At 43.9% G+C, this 21,704-nt stretch overlaps 1 non-coding gene across 1 annotated transcript; it reads right to left on the bottom strand.

Annotated features, from left to right (window-relative positions):
* Nucleotides 1-17,671: 17,671 nt before the first annotated feature.
* Trnaa-cgc lies at nt 17,672-17,744 on the bottom strand. The gene has a single exon. It is a non-coding gene; the product is annotated as a tRNA-Ala (tRNA).
* Between the last annotated feature and the right edge of the window lie 3,960 nt (nt 17,745-21,704).

Here is a 21,704-nt window from a genome sequence, read left to right as displayed (position 1 = left end):
GAAGAGTACGTTTTTCGCCAGACAAGTGCATTTGACGAATTTGTGACACTTGTGCAGAGTGAAAGACACTTGTAAGGGGATAGAATGAGTTGGCATTTCCAGGGAGCCCAGGACAGTTCACGTAGTAGACTTCGGAACAGGGTGTTCCAGAAGTAGGATATTCCAGTCCGACTATTACTACCTGCGACGTACTACTGGGACGCACTAATAATAAATGTCAATTTCTGTAATAAGAGCTCTGTCCGCACACTTGTTCATTGATAGACGGCTGTGATGCATAGATTTCTCCCTGAGTTCAGTGCTGCACTTGATCTCCGACTGGCGAGTAGCTTTCCAATTTCTAAGTGTTGTAGAGATGGCGTTATCGATGACGATCAGAGGGAAACCGTATTCATTTACAACGGAAATCAATGTATATACCACCAAAGGAGATGTAACTTAATGGCGCTGTGTAAACGTTATAAAGAATAAATGCAAAGAAAGATCATCCGCTAAAAAAACACAGTCTTAGACGAGGACAGCCTTGTTCGTATTCCAGATGAAGCAGCGAAAAAAAAAATTATGAGTGCAGAAAGATGTGCACAAAAAACATATATTACAATTTCATCAATTGACATTGAAGAACTAGGGCTTCAGTCGAGCCTACGCCAGATCCTACCGATTCTGGAGGAATATTCTTTAAAGAAAAGCAGGTGGCAACAGGCGATCGAATGAGAGAATATTACTGTCTATCAGCGAAAAGGGAAAATCGTGTTTGTCAAGCTGTGAACCATTATTTATGGATGGACGTTCAAAAGTTCGAACAAATAGTTTGAACAGTTGTTTATACGTCACGCCGCTCTTATTAGTTCTTGGGAGGAAACAAACACTATTCGAGCTGCCTGTTTTGCTACCAGCGAAAAGCGTATGATTTTTTTATTTAAACTATTGAAAGCAATGGTTTTGGGTGGAACTTTGCGTCTCTCATGTTGTACTTGGAAATTGCTATTGTCCAGTCAGATAGAATCTTGTTTTTCTGAAACAGAGATTACGGGTCGCAATTTTTATTTTAATCAATTTTTGTGGAAATAAGTTCAGTGTTGCAGCCTTTTCGCTACCTGCAAAGAAAACGAAGAGGAAATTTTGGAAGAGTACGTCTCAAAACTATAAGCTTCAGGACTTATACGACTATTTCAGGATCAATGGCCCGATAAAGAACACATAATGAGAGATATGTGGAAATGCAGTGGAAGGCGCCATCGCCCTAACAACGTCTTTGAGGGATGGAACCGAAGGATAAATACATTAATATCATCCAAATGCTTATTCATTAGTAAAACTCCGAGAAGACGCATAGTACAACGCCCGCCAGTTTGACTGATTAATTTCAAATTTCGATCGGAAAAGAATAAAAGGCCAGCTAATAAGACTGACGAACTGCAAAGGCTTTAAAAAGATTTCAAATTGACGATGACTTACATTCATTTCTGATTTGTGTGACCTACACGCAGAAATTTAAGTGAAGAAGGGAACGTCAAAGCCAGTGGAAATTATGTAGATATTGAAAAGTAGTCCAATGCATGTCATTCGTTGGCAGTCTTGTACGTATGTTTAATGGTAGACGAAATTAGAGTACCTCCTTGTGGTTTTCCTTGGAAACGACACCAAGTCGACAAAATGTCTTCTGCAGTTTGTAAAATATTCGCTGATGAAGACCGACGAGACTATCTCAAAGGCTATGACTCTTCAAGGGATTCTATCTATAGAAATCTGTATGAGTGGACACCAAATACAAAATCGTTGCAGCGGGAACACAGGCAAATTACGTGCAAATACAGCCTTTCATTCTCCCACCGTGTGAAGACGTGTCGTAAACTACACCACACTGTGCTACACTGCTAGACTTTTTAGTGTTCCTGGACCTGTGAAAAGCTGCTGATCCCAGCAAGAGCCCCAGACGCCACAGAATTGTCACTCCGTACAAGTGTTCCAACCCTGCACCCGGCGACGTAGCCACTAGCTGGCGGGAGAGTCGAGCATAGCAGTGCTGAATCTAGCACCGAGGCAGTAAGCTACTAAAAACGTGATACAGAAGATGGAGAGCACTATACGAGGTGTGATAAAAAAGGCAATTTTTGTTTTTCTTACAGTATCTTTATTTGTTTATCAACATTAACTTTGCCCCTTCGAAGTAATCCTCAGTTATTATACACTTGTGTCAGCACTTTTCTCAATCTTGGAAGCACTTCTGGAACTCAATTTTCGTTATGACGTTGAGCTCTTTCAGCGATTCTGTTTTTATAGCATCAATGGTGGCAAAACGACGTCCTTTCATGATTATCTTCAGCCTCCGGAATAGAAAGAAGTCGCAGGGGACTTCTGTGGTGGCTGAGGCAACATAATGGTCTTGTTTTTGCCAAAAGCATTGAGGAGTGAGCGGGAATATTATCATGATGCGATTTGCACAAGTGATTTTGGCGCAATTCTTGTTTTCTTCGGATCTTCACGCAAACGGCGCATAACTTCCAGATAGTATTCATTATTGACCGTACGCCCATAAGGCAGGAACTCGTGACGAACTACCCCATGTTAATGTAAGAAAACAGTGAGAATAACCTTTAAATGTGATCGAACTGTTCGAATTTTTTTCGGTCGTGATTTTCAGGCAGTTGGGACGATTGGGGTCTTGGTTTCGACGTCATTCCCTTTCAACAAATTCGCGGCGATTTACCAGAACCATTCATTTTTTCAAATCTTTCGTATTCTTACTCATAGTTAATTGGCCATAAGCCTCAGTCAACATTTCGACTCCGGTGTTGCATTTCATTCCGTTTTTCAAGCTAAATTTAATGCAAATCCATTGATCTCTCTTCTTCGTAAGACAAAATTTGACGAGCTCTCGAAAACACGCATAACCTTTTCGACTGTCAACAATAGACCAAATATTCAAAACAGCTGAAAATGCAAACGTGCATCAGGAAGATGTGTACCACGAAGATAAAAAGGTTTTGAAAATCGGATTGTAAAGCCCGCGAAATTACAAAATTCCCGTTACTTTTGGTCGCATCTCGTAAAAGTAATATACAGTGGAAGGAGTCAGACACTCCTACTTATTAAATTTTACATTCAGGTATAATAGGAAGTGGAACTACTGGTGAGCAGGGTAGGAGATTCTCGTAAAAGGAGAAAATTTTTGCCATAGGAGGCGATCAAGTTTTGTGTAACAGTGTAAGAAATCACACTCATGACCCACGTTCAGGTCAAGAATTGGCAGGAGACCAGTAACAAACGTAATAAAAAAAAAAAAAGAAAGTGAGTGATAAACGGAAGTGGCTGCATTACTGTTTCTCTGTAACTTACTTGAAACACGAAGTACACTGTGTGGTCAAAAGTATTCGGATATCAGGCTGAAAATGACTTATTACAAGTTCGTGGCATCCTCCATCGGTAATGTTGGAATTCAATATGGTGTTGGCCCACCTTTAGCCTTGAAGACAGCTTCCACTCTCGCAGGCATAATTTCAGTCAGATGCTCGAAAGTTTCTTGGGGAATGGCAGCGCATTCTTCACGGAGTGCTGCACTGAGGAGAGGCATCGATCGTGTTGAAAGATGCAATCGCCATCCCCGAACTGCTCTTCAACGGTGGGAAGTAAGAAGGTGCTTAAAACATCAATGTAGCCCTTGCTGTGATAGTGCCACGCAAAACAACAAGGGATGCAAGCCCCCTCCATGAAAACACGAGCACACCATAACACCATCGCCTCCGAATTTACTGTTGGCACTACACACACTGGTAGATGACGTTCACCGGGCATTCGCCATACCCACTCCCTGCCATCTGATCGCCACATTATGTACCGTGATTCTTCACTCCACACAACGTTTTTCCACTGTTCAATCGTCCAATCTTTACGCCCCTTACGCCAAGTGAGGCATCGTTTGGCCTATTACATATTACTACCCTCTTCAACTGTCGGCAGTCTTTGTCAGTCAACAGAAGAGGTCGGCCTGTGCACTTTTGTGGTGTACGTGTCCCTTCACGTTTCCACTTCAGTATCATATCGGAAACAGTGGGCCTAAGGATGTTTAGGCTGTGTGGAAATCTCGCGTACAGACGTATGACATAAGTGACACCCAATCACCTGACCACGTTCGAAGTCCGTGAGTTCCGCGGACCCCATTCTGCTCTCCCACGATGTCTAATGACTACTGAGGTCTTTGATACAGAGTACCTGGCAGTAGGTGGCAGTACAAGGCACCTAATATAAAAAAAGAACGTATGTTTCTGGGGGTTTGTGGATACTTTTGACCACATAGTGTAGGTGATGCGTTTTGTGCTGTAATGAGCACCATGCCAGAAGATCCATTACTCGCACACTTCGCTCTTGCCCTCATAGAAAATTACATTGAGGGGGAAAATGAATTGTTCTCTCCTTGTATTTGGATAGATAAGTACTCTGGTCTTTGGAGAATGCTGTTATGTAGCTGTGGCAGGTAATTTCTTATCTACGTTCTGATACCTGTGGTGTGTCGTAACTTTACAAACCGCTTTGTTTATGGGACTATGGTACATGAATTGCTTATACAGTAACGATCTACAATTGATGGTAGACTGTAACAGCTCCAGAGTTAGTTTAGTATTCTATCAGCGAGTGGTCACTTGTGCAATAGCTGATCGACAGCGTCAAATTGAGTACCACCAGTCATGCCGTAGGTTCAGAATGTTGCACATTTTGAAAATAAGCGAACGTGCAAGATTTAGGAGTAACCAAATGCTGACAAGCGTTCCCGCTGTCGTTCTGCACTGGAGGTTCAAGGCAGGTTGACGCTGGAGGCGTACATCGAACGATTTCTCAAACGACCAGAAGCAGCACGTCAGAACGAGTCGCGCAAGATATACTTGTGAAGCGTGACAACACATTTGTTTGATGTCTCTCCACAGTCTACACTAGCGTTACCTCTCGCAAACATCGTGCTGAGACTGCGAAAGCGTACAGCGCGTCAGAAACTATCAATGTTAATGATACAGCGTTACGACTCTCAGCATGACAGTAGGTGATTTACTGCCTCTGCCGAAGAGGTTGATCACATACTAAGCATCTTCTTCGAGCCTTAATCAGTGCGTACACAGATACATAGTGAGCGAAACTGCCCAGCAGATTAAAACTGTGTGCAGGACTGACACTCGAGAATGTGATCTGTTGACTTCCGCAGGCAAGTGCTCTACTACCGGCTGAGCAATCCAAACACAACTCATGACTCGGCCTCATAGCTTTACTTCGACCAGTACCTCATCTCATACCTTCCAAACTTCAAAGAAGCGGTCCTGGCTACCTTGCCAGACTAGCACTCTTGGAACAAAGAATATTGCAGCAGCAGGACCTAGCAACGGCCTGGGGCATTGCCTCCAGAATGAATTTTTCACTCTGCACCTGTGTGTGCGCTGATTTGGAACTTTGACAGATTAAAACTGTATGTGGGCCCGGGCAAAGGTTCCAGGTTCGAGTCCAGGTCCGGCACACAGTTTTAATCTTCCATAAAGTTTCAAATCGGCGCACACTCAGGTGCAGAATGAAAATTCATTCTGGAAATACATAGCTGATGATCTGCATTTAGACTTCGTGTATCCTGTTCGGCTTCCATTGAGATCAAATCTCTGTTACATGTACTATTTCACTAGCACGACGTTCGTCTACAAAGACGGCTGTTGCAAAGTCATACGGCTGCTTCATCGATGAAGTATACCTATCGCCATTAGTTTGCGAATGAAGAAGCTGCAGATCGCTTATATAGGTCACCATCTGCACCAGCTGGTTAGCCCTCGGAGTTCCTTCGGCGCAGGTTTCATGTCAGTGCCTCAGTATATTGCTGCTCCGGAGATCTAAACCGTGACATCCCTTAATGACAGACTCCTCGACCGACTGCCTTGGGCAAGCCAGAGCTGCCCATTTGTTGCGATAGACTGCTAACTTGTCGAGGCAGTGGAGCAGAAAAATCGGCACAGTACCTTGCGCCGTTCCGATGTTTGCGGAGATCCGAAGAAATGCGGTCACCAAAAGTTATGATAGGCTTTGGCAATATCTGTTTACAATCACACTAACTCAGTTACTGTGTGTAGTGTTTACGAACAAGTCATCACCATGTTTGTAGCGTCTTCCGCAAACAGTTCAGCAGTAAGTGCACGTACCGGGGAGTGTTGGTCTTCCAGCCAATTTCAAAAGTCTTTCTCATTAACTGTGTCATTGGGTGTAGTAATCAGAGGGCTCCTTAAGATTTAACTACCCGCCTCAATCCTTTTCATAGAATTACACTCGATATTCTCCTAAATCTGTCCCTCTCCTTTTTATAGAATAACGTTTGATCTTTTCCAAAAGTTAGGCAGCTACTCTGCCGAAACCGTCTTCTAGTTATAGGAGACCATATTGTTTCATGCTATTATATTAAGAGTAAGCCTTTAAAATTGCTTATTCTATTTACTATGACATGTAACAACATACATGTATCAATATATATCTTAACTCTGACTCTTGACTGAGATGTTAACATTTATGAATTGTTTCGAAGGATAGTAAACACGTGCGCCTTGAGACTAGTGATGATGTGCTGTTGTGAAGTGCAGTTGTCCGCACTAAATCCCAACAACAAGACAAGTTCCTTCCCTATTTTCGGGTAAATTAGGCATGCTTTCTCAGTTTAGCGTATTTCTTCGTCGTCTTTGATTCGCGATTTTCAAAGCTTAACGCATATAATATGAACGCACATTTCTATGGCCTCACCTCTCTCAAGGGTAAAAGAACTGGTCCAAGAATCTGATTACACCCGACGATAGACCCGAAATGCATCGTGTAATATATTGAAACAAGCACATTTATGACTGAAAAAGTTGGTTATATATTTACTTGGATCGAATGCAGTCGCGTCCGCAACTGGGAGGCATGGATGATAGATGATCACATTTCTTTAGGTGTCCGTTGCTGCTGATGTTTCGTCTCGAGTCCGAGGATTGGTTTGAAAATAGTATAACGATTTTTTAAGTTTAATTTGAAGGAGAGGCTGTGGCCCATATACAAACAGTGTCAGTATAAGTTCACAAGATATTTGTTACTGGACGGATTTAGACGTGGTAGTACGAGCACTCCCGATTTGCAATTTTTCGGACGACCAAATGAGGTTTCTCCCGAAAAATAGCCAAACGTTGCACACATACATCTTACTATCCTGAAAAGAATACAGTGGGATATAGACTGGAGTCTAGAAGGCTTGCGATAATTTAAATAAAACTTGATTCATGTTGTTCTTATGGTCTTCAGTTTAAAACTTAGTTTAATGCAGCTCTCTACGCTATCCTGTCCTGTGCAAGTGTCTTCATCTCTGCATAAGTACTGCAAGCTACATCCACTTGAACGATCTTACTGGATTCATACCTACGCCTTCCTCTACAGTTTCCACCCCCCTCCCCCATGAATTTCCTCCATTAGCAAACTGACAAACTGATGATCGCTTGATCCCTGTCAACCGATACCTTGTTTTAGTCTGGTTATGCCATGAATATACGTTTATATATTCGTGGCATATATATATATATATATATATATATATATATATATATATATATATATATATATAATTCCCCTTTAGGAGAGCGATTGAACTTGAATTCACGATTTTATTTTTGGATGTTTTCCCTTTTCCTTTTCCGGAAACTCTTCATCCTCTCAGAATGTTCTCTCTTCCGTTAGTCTGTCCACTTTGTACCAGGTCATTGCTTTGTTCTTTGCTCTAAAGCCACAATCATGATTTTACTCCAGCACTGGTTGCGGTCGTCGAGATTTACTATGTTGATATCTGTTGCATGTCCCTCTGGACCTCTTTTAGCCACTCCGTGCTGCATTTGCTCTTTGTTATGTTGAGTAGTGTTCTCCATCTTGTAGATATGTGTGTAGAACTTTGCTCAGCGTTTCCTGATTCCTTCGGTTAATGTATTGGTCTTTTGATAGAGTTCGTTCTGAGGTCTCTTCATCCAAATGCCGTTTTTTATTATTGCTCCGTAAATTTTCCTAAGAATTTTTCGTTCCTGTTTTTCTATTTCCCTAATGTTGGAGTGACCGCCGTCGATTACCATTGTTTCAGTTGCGTATGTTGCTTTTAGAAGAATCTGTTTTGTAATGTCTCAATTTTGCGTCTGTCGAAATCCATTTCTTGTTGTAGTAGGCCCCTGTTAATTTATATGCCTTTTGCAGCTTGCTGATCCTTTGTTCATTGGCGATTCTATTTAGTCCTGATGACTGTATAGTTTCGCCAAAATATTTAAAGTGGCTGACTTTGTGATTAGCAGGGACTTGTTTTCTGGCCGTATTTCCATACACCAGTCTTTTTCATACGAAATTTGCAATGCAGTTTTTTGTGCAACTTCATGTAGTTTTCAACTGCCTGAATCGCTTCTGTCCTGTTCTTTGTGATAATCGCAGAATCGTCCGCGAAGGCAAGGCATTTTACTTTAGTGCGGTTTTCTTTTCTATTACCAACTTGGACATTTTTTACATGAGTTTCCCATTATCTGACGATCTTGGCTAGGACAATATTGAAAAGAATCAGGGGTTTTCCGTCCCCCTACCGTACTCCCGTTCTAATTTCAAAGATTTCCGATATCTCACCCATGAATTTCACCTTAGAAGTTGTTCTTGTAAGTTTCTGTTGTATGATTTTCCGGGTATTTCAGTCGATTCCGAATTCTTCCATGGTTTTAAAGAGCGTTTCGCGGTCTATTGAGTCCTGAGCTTTCCTGTGATCGAGGAATGTAATTACTGTATTCCTGCACTTTCTCATTTGTAGTATCGTCTTTAGGCTCCAGATCTGTTCCGCGCATGACCGCCCGTTTCTGAGTCCGGTCTGGTATTCACCAAGTAGTAGATTCGCCTTGGATTCTATTCTATTTAGAAGTGCGTTGGAGAGGATTTTGTATGCCACTGGGAGCAGGGAGATTCCTCTGTAGTTGTTGATGTCGGTCTTATCACTCTTTTTATGTAACGGGTGGATCAGAGAGCATTTCCAGTCTTCTGGTATTTCCTCTGTCACCCATATGTCTGAGAGTAGGTGATGAAGTTTCTGTGTCAGTATGGGATCGTTCAGTTTCCAATCCCATCTTCTCCTGATGCTTTGTTGTTCTTGAGCTGGTTGATTATCGCCGCAATGTCTGCGAGGTCTGGGGCTGTTTTGAGTCCGGGCGTGTGAATACGGGGGTGTGAAGTCAAGTTTTTCCTGCGGTGATTCACAGTTAAGAAGGAAGCAGAAATACTGGGCTAATATTTTGCAGTTGTTTTTTGAGTTCGTTTCTAATTCGATTCACTACTTACTCATTGGTCATCCAATCTACCCGCCCGTCTTCAGCATTCTTCTCTTGCACCACATTTCAAAAGCTTGTATTTTGTCCTTGTCTGTTCTACTTATCGTCTGCGTTTCGCTTCCACATTATGCTGCAATACAGATAAATACTTTCAGAAAGTACTTCTCAGTGCTTTATCTTCAACGTTAGCAAAATTCTCTTTTACAAAAACGCCTTTCTTGCAATTAATTGCCAGCGGGCATTTTATGTCCTCTCAACCATAGCCACCATCAGTTATTTTGCTGTAAAAAAAAGAAAACTAATCAACCATTTCTGGTGCCTCATTTCTTCCTCCAATCCATCAGCCTCGCCTATGTGTATCTTTCAGTATCCTTCGACACGTGGAGACAAAAAAACCTACGCGAGCCAGATCTCTACACGAATCTGTGAGATTAGCACCTCCGAGAGAAACTGTGTAGCGTGAGTGTTGCTTGTCCGCGGCCTCGGAATTGTTGCTGAGAATGAATAAACACCGGATCAAAATTTACTCACCTCAGGAGACTTCAAGGGGGTGATAGATCACATTTTGGAGAACAACTTTTGTTAGTGACAGAATGTTCATTGGCGCTTCCCGGCGATGCAAGGCGTTATTTACTATTGGCTGTCCTTGGGACAACGGGATTTCACCGGACTAGCTGGGTCTGCTAACCAGGTGCGCAGCATACTACCTACGCCGGTAAATTTATAGTGTGGTTTTCGTCAAAAGGATCTTAAGCATGAGTGTCTCTAAGCGGAGAAAGGTTATTTCAGGAACGAATCAGGAACTATAATTTTGCCTGATCTACCGCCTTTCGCAGTAGTCAGATAAGTGGATCATAGGCAACACACGCTGCGTAAGAACGTCGCCGAGTGGCTATGCTCAGGAGCATAACCAGACGACGTCAATGGTGTACTATACGTCTGATATTTGAGATTTCATTTCAGTTCAAGCTCAGAAATACGGGTTGTGGACGACAACTGTTTACTGCGTACCACAGTAATGTAGAGGAAGTCGAAACGAATAATTTGACGTGGACACGCTGTGGTCTACCAAGTCGAGAAACTACTTCAAACTGACCTGAAAAAAATACCTAAGCTACATCTCATGCGCGTCGGGCGTGGTTTTCACTATTCTCTCGCTATTTTCGCACTAATTATTAGTCCTAGGGGAAAATGAGTAAGACTTCTTTATAGAAATTTTAATGTAGTTTAATTTTGTATTGAGATCTGTTTACGCTAGAGGCCGCGTTTTGTCGAGTTACTCAATAAAAACGTACAAAAATAACCTACAAACACGTGTACGCCCTCACATTCATCATCCTCCATACAGGATTTCATGGCACTCTCTCGTACCATATAAAAATGTACTACTTCACGAATTATTTCTCATGTTCAGTGTTTCTTGGTTTTAATTGATTAGGCTGTTACACCGTGGAATTAGTCAGCTCTTTTGTTAACATTATTAATTTAATCTTTTTCGCAAGGGTAATGAAAGAAAAAAGACGTTTGTAAACATTATGCAGAAAGTAATTACCTTAACTGTTCGACCTAAATTGAACCCTTACGAGCACAGTAGTCTCATAGCAAGAAGTGCGTACAAATAATACGATTTAATTGTTTATTTTAAGCTGTTCGAATTCGGAAAACTGTGGGGTTAAATTTATAGAAACGTCAATTTGACAATCTGAAAGCGCATGACTAAGCCGGTGGCGTTGTAGCCCAGCCAGTAAAAAGGAAACCAGGTCAAATGTGGGAAATAATTCGTGGAGTCACATTTTTTCACAAATGTGGGAGGGAGTACCTTGAGCAACATACTAGAAAGCCTGAAATGCCTGACTGGTGGGCGATGAGTCCGGAGGGGGGAATGCGTTTGAAGGTCACTGTTGTACGTTTTTCCTGAATAACTGGAAAAGCGCGGTATCCAGCGTTAAATGTAACCCGGTACAAAATGAAAATACATTTTCTACGGAAAAGGTCCTATTTCTTTTTTCTCTAGGAGTCATAGTTTGGCGAAGAGAGCAAGAGAGTTCCGAAAATTTCGCGCGACGTGCTTGCACTGTGGCTTACGTAGTTTCTTTGGGCCAATCTGAGGTAGTTTCTCGACTTTGTAGACCACATGTGTCCCATGTCAAATTGTTCGTTTCGAATTCCTCTACACTGCTGTGATATTTTGTAAACAATTATCGTATACCCTGTCTAAGATGGTAAACTATTTTCAAACTCCATACATGCATATGGTTCGTAGCGCATAGTTTTGCTGCTTGGGAAACGTTTCTTTCGGCATGTGACATGGGACGCTGTTGCAGCAGCTTTTCCAGAGTCTTCGTTCTGCTCACCAGTGTCACCAGAGAGACATTTCATGTCAGACGAACAACGTCCCTTAGAAGTATCTGGCTCTTTGGATCAGTTCACAAGACTGACTTCAATCACTGGCAGCACCAAATCCCGTTCCTTCGGACGTGTGGGAAAGAACAGACGCCAATTTGATCCAGAAGTCATTATGAGTTAAGACACAATGGAATTACAGACATTGGCTGCGAGCAGACATTGATTGAAATCAATGGGTAAGGGGCACTACATTAGTGGTATGTGGATAAGTTGAGAATTTGGTTGCGACGGGAGGGGTGTTAGGGCAGTCCGTGCATCACTGTGTCCGAATGCCTAAGTGGTCAGAGCTTCTGCCTAGTAAACAGGAGACCTGGGTTCGAATACCGGTACGGCACAAATTTCTAATTTTCCCCATTGACTTCAATCAATGCCCGCTCGCAGCCAGTGTCTGTAATTCCTTTGTGTCTTAATTCCCGTGGGATTTGAAATAGATTGCCATTGAAAAGGCGTGTGACTCATCGCCATTCACTGTCGGCTAAGATATTTCCACGTCCACTCTTGTTACGCCGTGCTACATGGCTGCGTATGGTACACAGTTTGTTACACGTGCGTTGGGCAATCTTCGTTGCTACAGCAGGAAAATCGGCGATTTCCTTCACAGTGGTTAGAGGCACGTCCGAAGATGATAACTCGTTTCAGTCATTCTGTCGTGTCTCCACGTCGATCCATCTTACTGCACTGATTCCATAAAACCGATTGGCACATGCACACCACTTCACTGCCATGGCTTACGTCAGCAGTGAATGTTCACATGACAGGCTGTTATCAGTGCTACTGTATATACAGTGATCCAAAGCGGCCAGTCTCCACTTCTGAGTGGGCGACTAACGTTATGTCCAGCAAACTTACTCTACACTGTGCTTGGTTTACACGGTGTTGATCGTTGTTTCTTGGCGCTATATTTTGGCGGTCGAGGCAAATATGATGCTCCTTCAGCTCTTCCGTTTCCGTACTGTAAGCGCTTAAACTAAACTGCCCTGTAAATTTAGGGCCTCTTAAGGTTTCTACATAGTATCCAGTATTTCGTCACTGAATATATTTCTCGCAGTCTGGGGCAGAGCATTAGTAAATACGAGGGGTGTTAATAAGTAATACAACACATTCTTTTTCTCAGCCAATTTCGGTTGAAAAAATGCAGAATTTGTCGTCCAACATCGTGGAATACTCTCGCTTCAGACGCTATAGTTTCATGGAGTTCGATAGGTGGCGGCATTATGCGTAACCTTCAAAATGGCATCTGTACCAGAGGTGCATTCCAACCACAGAGTTCTCACTGAGTTTCCTGGCGTAAAACCAGAGCATCGCAGATATTCATAGGCGCTTGCAGAAACTCTGCGGAGACCTGGCTGTGAACAAAACCACGGTGAGTCGTTGATCGAGGCGTCTGTCATCATTGCAACAAGGTCGCGCAAACGTATCCTATCACCCGCGTGGTTTATAGTGTATTGGAATCCTGAATAAAACCAACCAAAAAAAAGTTACATTAGTTGTATTGTATGTGAACCGGGGGCCTAGAAACGACGGAGAGGCTCCGTCCCCGCCGCAGCCGCGGTGGTCCACAACCCCACGACGCCTACCACAGTCCACTTCACCCCTCCGCCGCCCCACACCGAACCCAGGGTTAATGTGCGGTTCGGCCCCCGGTGGACGCCCCCAGGGAACGTCTCACACCAGACGAGTGCAACCCCAATGTTTGCGTGGTAGAGTAATGGTGGTGTACGCGTACGTGGAGAACTTGTTTGCGCAGCAATCGCCGACAAAGTGTAGCTGAGGCGGAATAAGGGGAACCAGCCCGCATTCGCCGTGGCAGATGTAAAACCGCCTGAAAACCATCCACAGACTGGCCGGCTCACTGGACCTCGACACAAGTCCGCCGGGATGATTCGCGCCGGGGACCAGGCGCTCCTTCCCGCCCGGAAAGCCGTGCGTTAGACCGCACGGCCAACCGGGCGGGCTACATTAGCTACTGAACGCCCGTCGTAGTTTCATGCACCGACAACGATCTCTCTCACCGTAAGCTTAAACAGGCGTTTGAGAACTTAATTTTCCGTGGCGACATTTTTGGGTGAATGTTTCACGAATTTTTTTGCTACGTCAGATCTGTGTGTGATGTCAAGCTTTCGACGACTTCCTGTGTTGTGATCGTCGGGAATATTGTAGGCCGTGCGGCACTTTATTTAGTTGGTCATGTTATGTCATGGAGACGTCACGAGGTTACGGGACTTCCATATGCTGCCGGAGATATTATCGATATATCTGAAGGAGGAACATTAGTAGCGATGCTGATTTCGTTTGATAGTGAATAACTCAGCTTGTTTCTCACTTGATTTCCAACATTGAGGGCCCGTTTCCTCCGGTGCACCACCAGGGCTATAGCCGCTATCCTGGTTGAAGTAGTTACTGCATGACGACTTCTATCAACACAGTATCCAAGTAGATCGAAGATTTCAGTTTCGTCAAACATAATCCTGTGTTTTTTTATGACACTGTGTTTGGCAACATCAGACTTGTCGAAATCGCGACATGTAGAGTGGTGACTGTGCTGTGTGCTGCACTCTAAAATCGTTCGTATTGACTGATACGATAAAACGGTAAGAGTAGCTGACGGCCTTCAGATAACTCCTAACGAGGCTGACAGAAGTCGTCGAAAACTCAAGCTTACGAACAAATCTGACGCAGCAAGAAATCCGTGAAGCATTTGTTCATGAAAAAACAGAAAGGCCCCGCACTCAGAGGATTCCGTACAAACTTATCTATGTATGTAGATAGTTCATCTATAGGATTCGATGAGTGAGTTGCGAGTATCCGAATATGTGGCATAAATGGCAGTATCTTTTAACTGCATTTACTTAGAAACTTAAATTTTTTACACCACCAACGGCCCTTAGACCTTAGTATTTTATGTAAATTTCAACTTGATACATAAACCTGCCTCTGAGAAAAAGGGTCTTAACAGCCGGACAGCCAGACGGACTAGACAGTGATCCTATAAGGCAGGGGTTCCCAGACAGTGGTATGCGAGGACGTTTCAAGTGATACGCGTACAAGTAAGCAAAACACAGATATAAGTAAAATCATTCTCTTAAGTTGCTTCATTTTTGAAGTAAAACGATAGTGAGAAGACTGATTGACGAAAGTAGCGTCTGTATAATATTGAAGAAACTGGATTTCCCGCAGAATGTTTGTCTCGGACTGAACGCAGGAATCAGCAAGGTCGAATTGTACCCTCCTCACCCCTACCTTCATTAGTCGTCGATGCCGTGGCCGAGAATGATTCCTCTTGTTTTGAAAAAAAATTGTAGAGTTGCAGTTTCTATGGGACCAAACTACTGAGGCCATCGGCTCCTAGGCTTACACACTACTTAATCTAACTTAAACTAACTTACGCTAAGGACAATAAGCACATCCATGCCCGAGGGAGGACTCGAACCTCCGACGGGGCGAGCCGCGCGAACCGTGGCAAGGCCCCCCCAGACCGCGCGTCTAACCCGGCCGGCCTCTTGTTTTGACGTTGGCGATATTTTGGTCGGGTCTTGTCTCATATCCTACTCTTACATACATCTTTTGTGAAACACGATGACTAGCTCCCATGGTAGATTTGGTTCGAGACATTATTACAGATTTAGACGTACTCCAGAAAGGCTCTGAAAAGCAATTTCTCAAAGTTTACACCAAATGTGATGAATAAGAAATGAATTTTCAGGAAAAGCACCGGAAGAACCAATCACAAAAGAAACTTTCATTGACATGACTAGCGACAATTGAACGGTTCAACGGAAAAAAGAAAACTCTCCTTTCTTTTTTTGGGAGGGCGGTGGAGGTGGGGGGGGGGGGGGACAAAAACAGAACTACCCTTCTCTTTTCAAACAAGCAGTCCGAATTTCGGTGCCATTTCTTACCGCTTGCATGTGTGAAAGTGGATTTTCTGAGTTGTTGTAGATTAAAGATAAAAACATAAAGAGACTTAGTACTGAAGAAGACTTGCGAATTACACTACTGACCATTAAAATTGCTACACCAAGAAGAAATGCAGATGATAAACGGGTTTTCATTGGACAAATATATTATACTAGAACTGGCACGTGATTACATTTTCACGCAGTTTGGGTGCATAGATCCTGAGAAATCAGTACTCAGAACAACCACCTCTGGCCGTAATAACGGCTTTGATACGCCTGGGCATTGAGTCAAACAGAGCTTGGATGGCGTGTACAGGTACAGCTGCCCATGCAGCTTCAACACGATACCACAGTTCATCAAGAGTAGTGATTGGCGTATTGTGACGAGCCAGTTGCTTGGCCACCATTGAGCAGAAGTTTTCAATTTTTGAGAGATCTGGAGAATGTGCTGGCCAGGGCAGCAGTCGAACATTTTCTGTATCCAACATGCGGTCATGCGTTATCCTGCTGAATTGTAGGGTTTCGCAGGGATCGAATGAAGGGTAGAGCCACGGGTCGTAACACATCTGAAATATAACGTCCACTGTTCAAAGTACCGTCAATGCGAACTATAGGTGACCGAGACATGTAACCGATGGCACCCCATACCATCACGCCGGGTGATACGCCAGTATGGCGATGACGAATACACGCTTCCAATGTGCGTTCACCGCGATGTCGCCAAACACGGATGCGACCATCATGATGCTGTAAACAGAACCTGGATTCATCAGAAAAAATGACGTTTTGCCATTTGTGCACCCAGGTTCATCGTTGAGTACACCATCGTCAAGGGTAACCGCAGCCATGGTCTCCGAGCTGATAGTCCATGCTGCTGCAAACGTTGTCGAACTGTTCGTGCAGGTGGTTGTTGTCTTGCAAACGTCCCCACCTGTTGACCTAGGGATCGAGACGTGGCTGCACGATCCGTTACAGCCATGCGGATAAGGTGCCTGTCGTGTCGACTGTTAGTGATACGAGGCCGTTGGGATCCAGCACAGCGTTCCGTATTATCCTCCTGAACCCACCGATTCCGTATTCTGCTAACAGTCATTGGATCTCGACCAACGCGAGCAGCAATGTCGCGATACGATAAACCGCAATCGCGATAGGTTACAATCCGACCTTTATCAAAGTCGGAAACGTGATGGTACGCATTTCTCCTCCTTACACGAGGCATCACAACAACATTTCACCAGGCAACGCCGGTCAACTGCTGTTTGTGTATGACAAATCGTTTGGAAACTTTCTTCATGTCAGCACGTAGGTGTTGCCACCGGCGCCTACCTTGTGTGAATGCTCTGAAAAGCTAATCATTGCATATCACAAGATCTTCTTGCTGTCGGTTAAATTTCGCGTCTGTAGCACGTCATCTTCGTGGTGTAGCAATTTTAATGGCCAGTAGTGTATGTTGAACCCTATCGAGCCAGACTTTGAAGCTCTGATTACAGATAAAGAGCAACATGTATCCAACTGAAACGTGTAGAAGTGTAGATGTTCTTTCATGAGAATCTAAATTTGAATTAATTACTGATTCTGAAACCTGATTTACCGTCCAAGTTTGACTTGATGATGAATTTTTTGTTTTGTTTTTTGGACTTTTGGACTCTTAAGTTACTATACTCCTTGTTCAGCTTATGACTCTCTTTCCATAGTAGTTGATCAGCACAAGGCGAGCCGCGCGGGATTAGCCGAGCGGTATAAGGCGCTGCAGTCATGGACTGTGCGGCTGGTCCCGACGGAGGTTCGAGTCCTCCCTCGGGCATGAGTGTGTGTGTTTGTCCTTAGGATAATTTAGGTTAAGTAGTGTGTAAGCTTAGGGACAGATGAGGAGGAGGAGGAGATTAGTGGTTAACGTCCCGTCGACAACGAGGTCATTAGAGACGGAGCGCAAGCTCGGGTGAGGGAAGGATGGAGAAGGAAATCGGCCGTGCCCTTTCAAAGGAACCATCCCGGCATTTGCCTGAAGCGATATAGGGAAATCACGGAAAACCTAAATCAGGATGGCCGGAGACGGGATTGAACCGTCGTCCTCCCGAATGCGAGTCCAGTGTGCTAACCACTGCACTACCCCGCTCGGTGGGGACAGATGAGCTTAGCAGTTAAGTCCCATAAGGTTTCACACACATCTGAACTTTTTTTTGTTTTTTTGTTTTGTTTTTTTGCACTTGGCGAAAACCACATGTGTATTGTCAGCACTAAGCAAGATGGTGAAAGTCTTTCCCCTGTACCATTCCTCACCCTAGCGGCAGTCGTCGCTCAACTTCACACACACACACACACACACACACACCTCCCCCAAGGGTTCGTTTAAAAGTGAAGAAGCTATAGTGGTACGCAGGGACAAAAGGTTTGGGAACCGCCACTGTAATGACTGTTTTACCGATTGAGGCACGGAACCCTAAAAACAGCGTTTTTGTAGTCGACTCAGAGAATGCGACGAGACCAATGCTCATCTTGGCTGTCTGTGTGCCTTGTTGTAGTCAAAGAAGGAAATAGGCCAGTTGTGAGACTGTATGCAACATCTGAGGCAATTACTGGACGATACTTGATCTTAGGTACACGTGACCCACCACTTGGTAGTAGCGGAATCGTGTTCTCGGTAACGGAAGAAGCCATCCGAATAGTAGCTGGGAGGAGGGAATGCCGTAAAGTAGCTGAAGTGGACCGTCGGCGAGCGCCGTGGGCGGCGACCAGGCGGAGACACGCCGTGCTCCACTTGTCGCAATGAAGGTGGACGGCGCTGCGGAAGTGGCCACGGCGGCAGCGCTTCTCCGCCGATGTAACTGCGCAGCCGTCTCCCACTTACTCATCCTCAGCGGATGAATGTACGGCTCAGAAGGCTGTGCCTCTCCGTTGCGTTCGCGCCATCTCTATCTTTAGCCGTGGCGTAGTGATCCTGGCTCTTAAAATGCGAACTTTTGAAGCTGTTGGAAAAATTAGAGGGAGCTAAAAAAATTACAAAAATCGAATCATTACACTTTTCCCTTCAGGGTGCAGCACTTCAAAGTAGATAGTTCGAAAATTACGTCTTTATACGGCGTTTGTTGTTGTGGTCGTCAGTCCGAAGATTAATTCGATGCTCCTTTCCACGCTAGTCTGTCGTGTGCAAGGATCTTCGTCTCTAAAAAGGGTGTTGCAATTTACATCAGTCTGAATGTGCTTACTGTATTCATCTTTTGGTCTCCTTCCACAATGTTTATCTCCGACATTTCCCTCCATTAACAAATCGGCGATTGTTTGAACCTTGAGGGTTGTCCTATAAACCGAGCCTTTGTTTTAGTCAAGTTGTGCCACTATTTTTTGTTTTTTGTTTTGTTTTACCAGTTCAATATCTGCTTAAAAGTTACTTGATCTACCCATTTAATTTTCAGCATTCTTCTGTACTCCCGTCAAAACTGCTTGTCGACCACGTTTATTTTTTATTTATTTTTTTCCGCCATCATTCTTCTGACTGGCTGAATTCCTCACCTGTGCCAACCTTTTCATCTAAGTCCTCAATTATTTGTAGGATGTATTCCAGTCTCTTATTCTGCAATTTTTACCCTCTGCAGCTCCTTCTAATACCGTGGAAGTTATTCCCTGATGTCTTAACTTATGTCCTACCATTCTGTCCCTTCTACTTGTCAGTATTTTCCATACATTCCTCTCTGATTCTGTGGAGAAACTCCACATTCCTTATCTTGTCAGTCCACCTAGTTTTCAACATTCTTCCGTAGCACCACATCTCAAATGCTTAGATTCTTTCTTTGTTTTCGGGTTTGCCACAGTCCATGTTTCACCACCATACAATGCTACGCTCCAAACATACATTCTCAGAAATTTCTTCGTCAAATTAAGGCCAATGATTAATACTAGTAGACTTCCATTGGCCAGGAATGTCCTTTTTGCCAGTGCTAGTCTGCTTTCTATGCCCTCATTGCTCCGTCCGTCATGGGTTATTTTGCTGCCTAGGTAGTGGAATCCCTTAATTTCGCTATACTTCGTGATCCCCAAATCTGATGTTAAGTTTCACCCTGTTCTCATTTCCGCTACTTCTCATTATTTCTGCCTTTCTTAGATTTACTCTCGATCCATATTCTCATCTCATTAGACTGTTTATTCCATTCAACCATTTCTGTAACTCTTCTTCACCTTCACTGAGGATGGCAATGTCATCGGCGAATCGTTGATATCCTGTCTGCCAGAATTTTAATATCACTTTGAAACTTTCCATTATTTCCCTCATTTCTTCTTCGATGAATATACGGCGTTTATAAAATTTATAGAATTTTCCGACAATATTGATAGGAATACACTCTGCGAGATCATGAAGCAGTCAAGTAAAATATCTAGGAAGTAAAAAGTTATCTACAATTTGTGCAGGAACCTCACTGTCTAGTCAGGTGGATATGAAAGACGAAGGAAGAGAGACTAATTTTGGTTCAGACTTTGCGTCGTGCAGTCATCAAGGGTACACGACTGGGCCTTCGGCTCCGAAAGCCCATGTCGATGATGTTTCGTTGAATGGTTCGCACGCTGACCCTTGTTGATGGCCCAGCATTGAAATCTGCAGCAATTTGCGATAGGGTTGCAGTTCTGTCACGCTGAACGATTCTCCTCAGTCGTCTTTGGTCCCATTCTTGCAGGATCTTTTTCCGGCCGCAGCAATGTCGGAGATTTGTTGTTTTACCGGATTCCTGATATTCAAAGTACACTCGTGAAATGATCGTACGGAAAAATCGCCGCTTCTTCGCTACATCGGAGATGCTGTGTCCCATCGGTCGTGTGCCGACTGTAACACCACCAAGTCTTGAGAACCTGTCATTGTAGCAGCAGTAACCAATCAATTGGGCCAGACACTTGTTGTCTTACATAGGAGTTGCCGACCGCAGCGCAGTACTCTGCCTGTTTACATAGATCTATATTTGAGTACGCATGTCTATACCAGTTTCTTTGGCGCTTCAGTGTAATTGTTAAGAAAAAAATTCGTCGCGGTGCGCCGCTTCATAGTTAATTAGCACTCAAGTTATCTAACCGGCAGTTGCGCACTCAGGTTCAAGCGGCCCGCTAGGTACAGTTAGTCTCAATCGTAAGCATAGCGTAGATGATAGCGCACGAGACTGCTCAGCTTGTGGATCAGGTTCGATCCTTACTATCGTCCCATGTACAGTTTTGTATCGCTCTCTTGTTCTGTTTTAGGAAACCAAACGAAGAACACGTTAGGCGACACCGTCTCTGGCGGGCCACTTGAACTTGCGTGCGCAACTGCCTGATTGGCTAACTTCGATGCTAATCAACTCGGAAACGGCGAAGATACCGAACTTTTTCCTTAACAATCATTTCTCAGCACGACATACCCTGCAACACCCTTACAAACTTTTCAGACTATTTCTGATCATCCTAATTTGAAATAAATTACTGACTGGCTTATGTTAAGTCAGTTAAATTAGTTCGCACGTTTTCCGTTCGCCTTTTTCTCCCATCGACGCAGGGTCGACGTGGTTAATTTCGAATTTGGGTTAGTTTTAGGGCTGGCCATAAGCTCTTTCTGTCGCCAGTCTGTTATCCCCTGGGACACAATATGTGTACCTCAACTGTCTTGCATACCATTCTAGTGTTCACCTAGACTGATGTGGGAAACCGCCTTAAAACCAAGTCATGGCTGGCTGACACTACCGTTCAATAGTTTTATGGACTACATAAATGACGTAGTAAATGGCAAAATTAACGGTAGCATTGGTAGGGAAAGAAAGAAACGTGAACGTGTAAGAGAGAAACTTGAGCCGACGATTCCTCCTTTTTTTTCGGCCAGCCGGGGTGGCGGAGGGGTTCTAGGCGCTACAGTCTGGAACCGCGCGACCGCTACAGTCGCAGGTTCGAATCCTGCCTCGGGCATGGATGTGTGTGATGTCCTTAGGTTACTTAGGTTTAAGTAGTTCTAAGTTCTAGGGGACTGATGACCTCAGAAGTTAAGTCTCATAGTGCTCAGAGCCATTTGAACCATTTTTTTGTTTGTGTCGCGCATAATTAGAAACGCACATCATTCTGTGTTAAT

This window comes from Schistocerca piceifrons, chromosome 2 (genome assembly GCF_021461385.2).
Source record: "Schistocerca piceifrons isolate TAMUIC-IGC-003096 chromosome 2, iqSchPice1.1, whole genome shotgun sequence".
NCBI lineage: Eukaryota > Metazoa > Arthropoda > Insecta > Orthoptera > Acrididae > Schistocerca > Schistocerca piceifrons.
The sequence above is the reverse complement of the archived record's forward strand: the minus strand, read 5'-3'. Positions and strand labels throughout refer to the sequence as shown.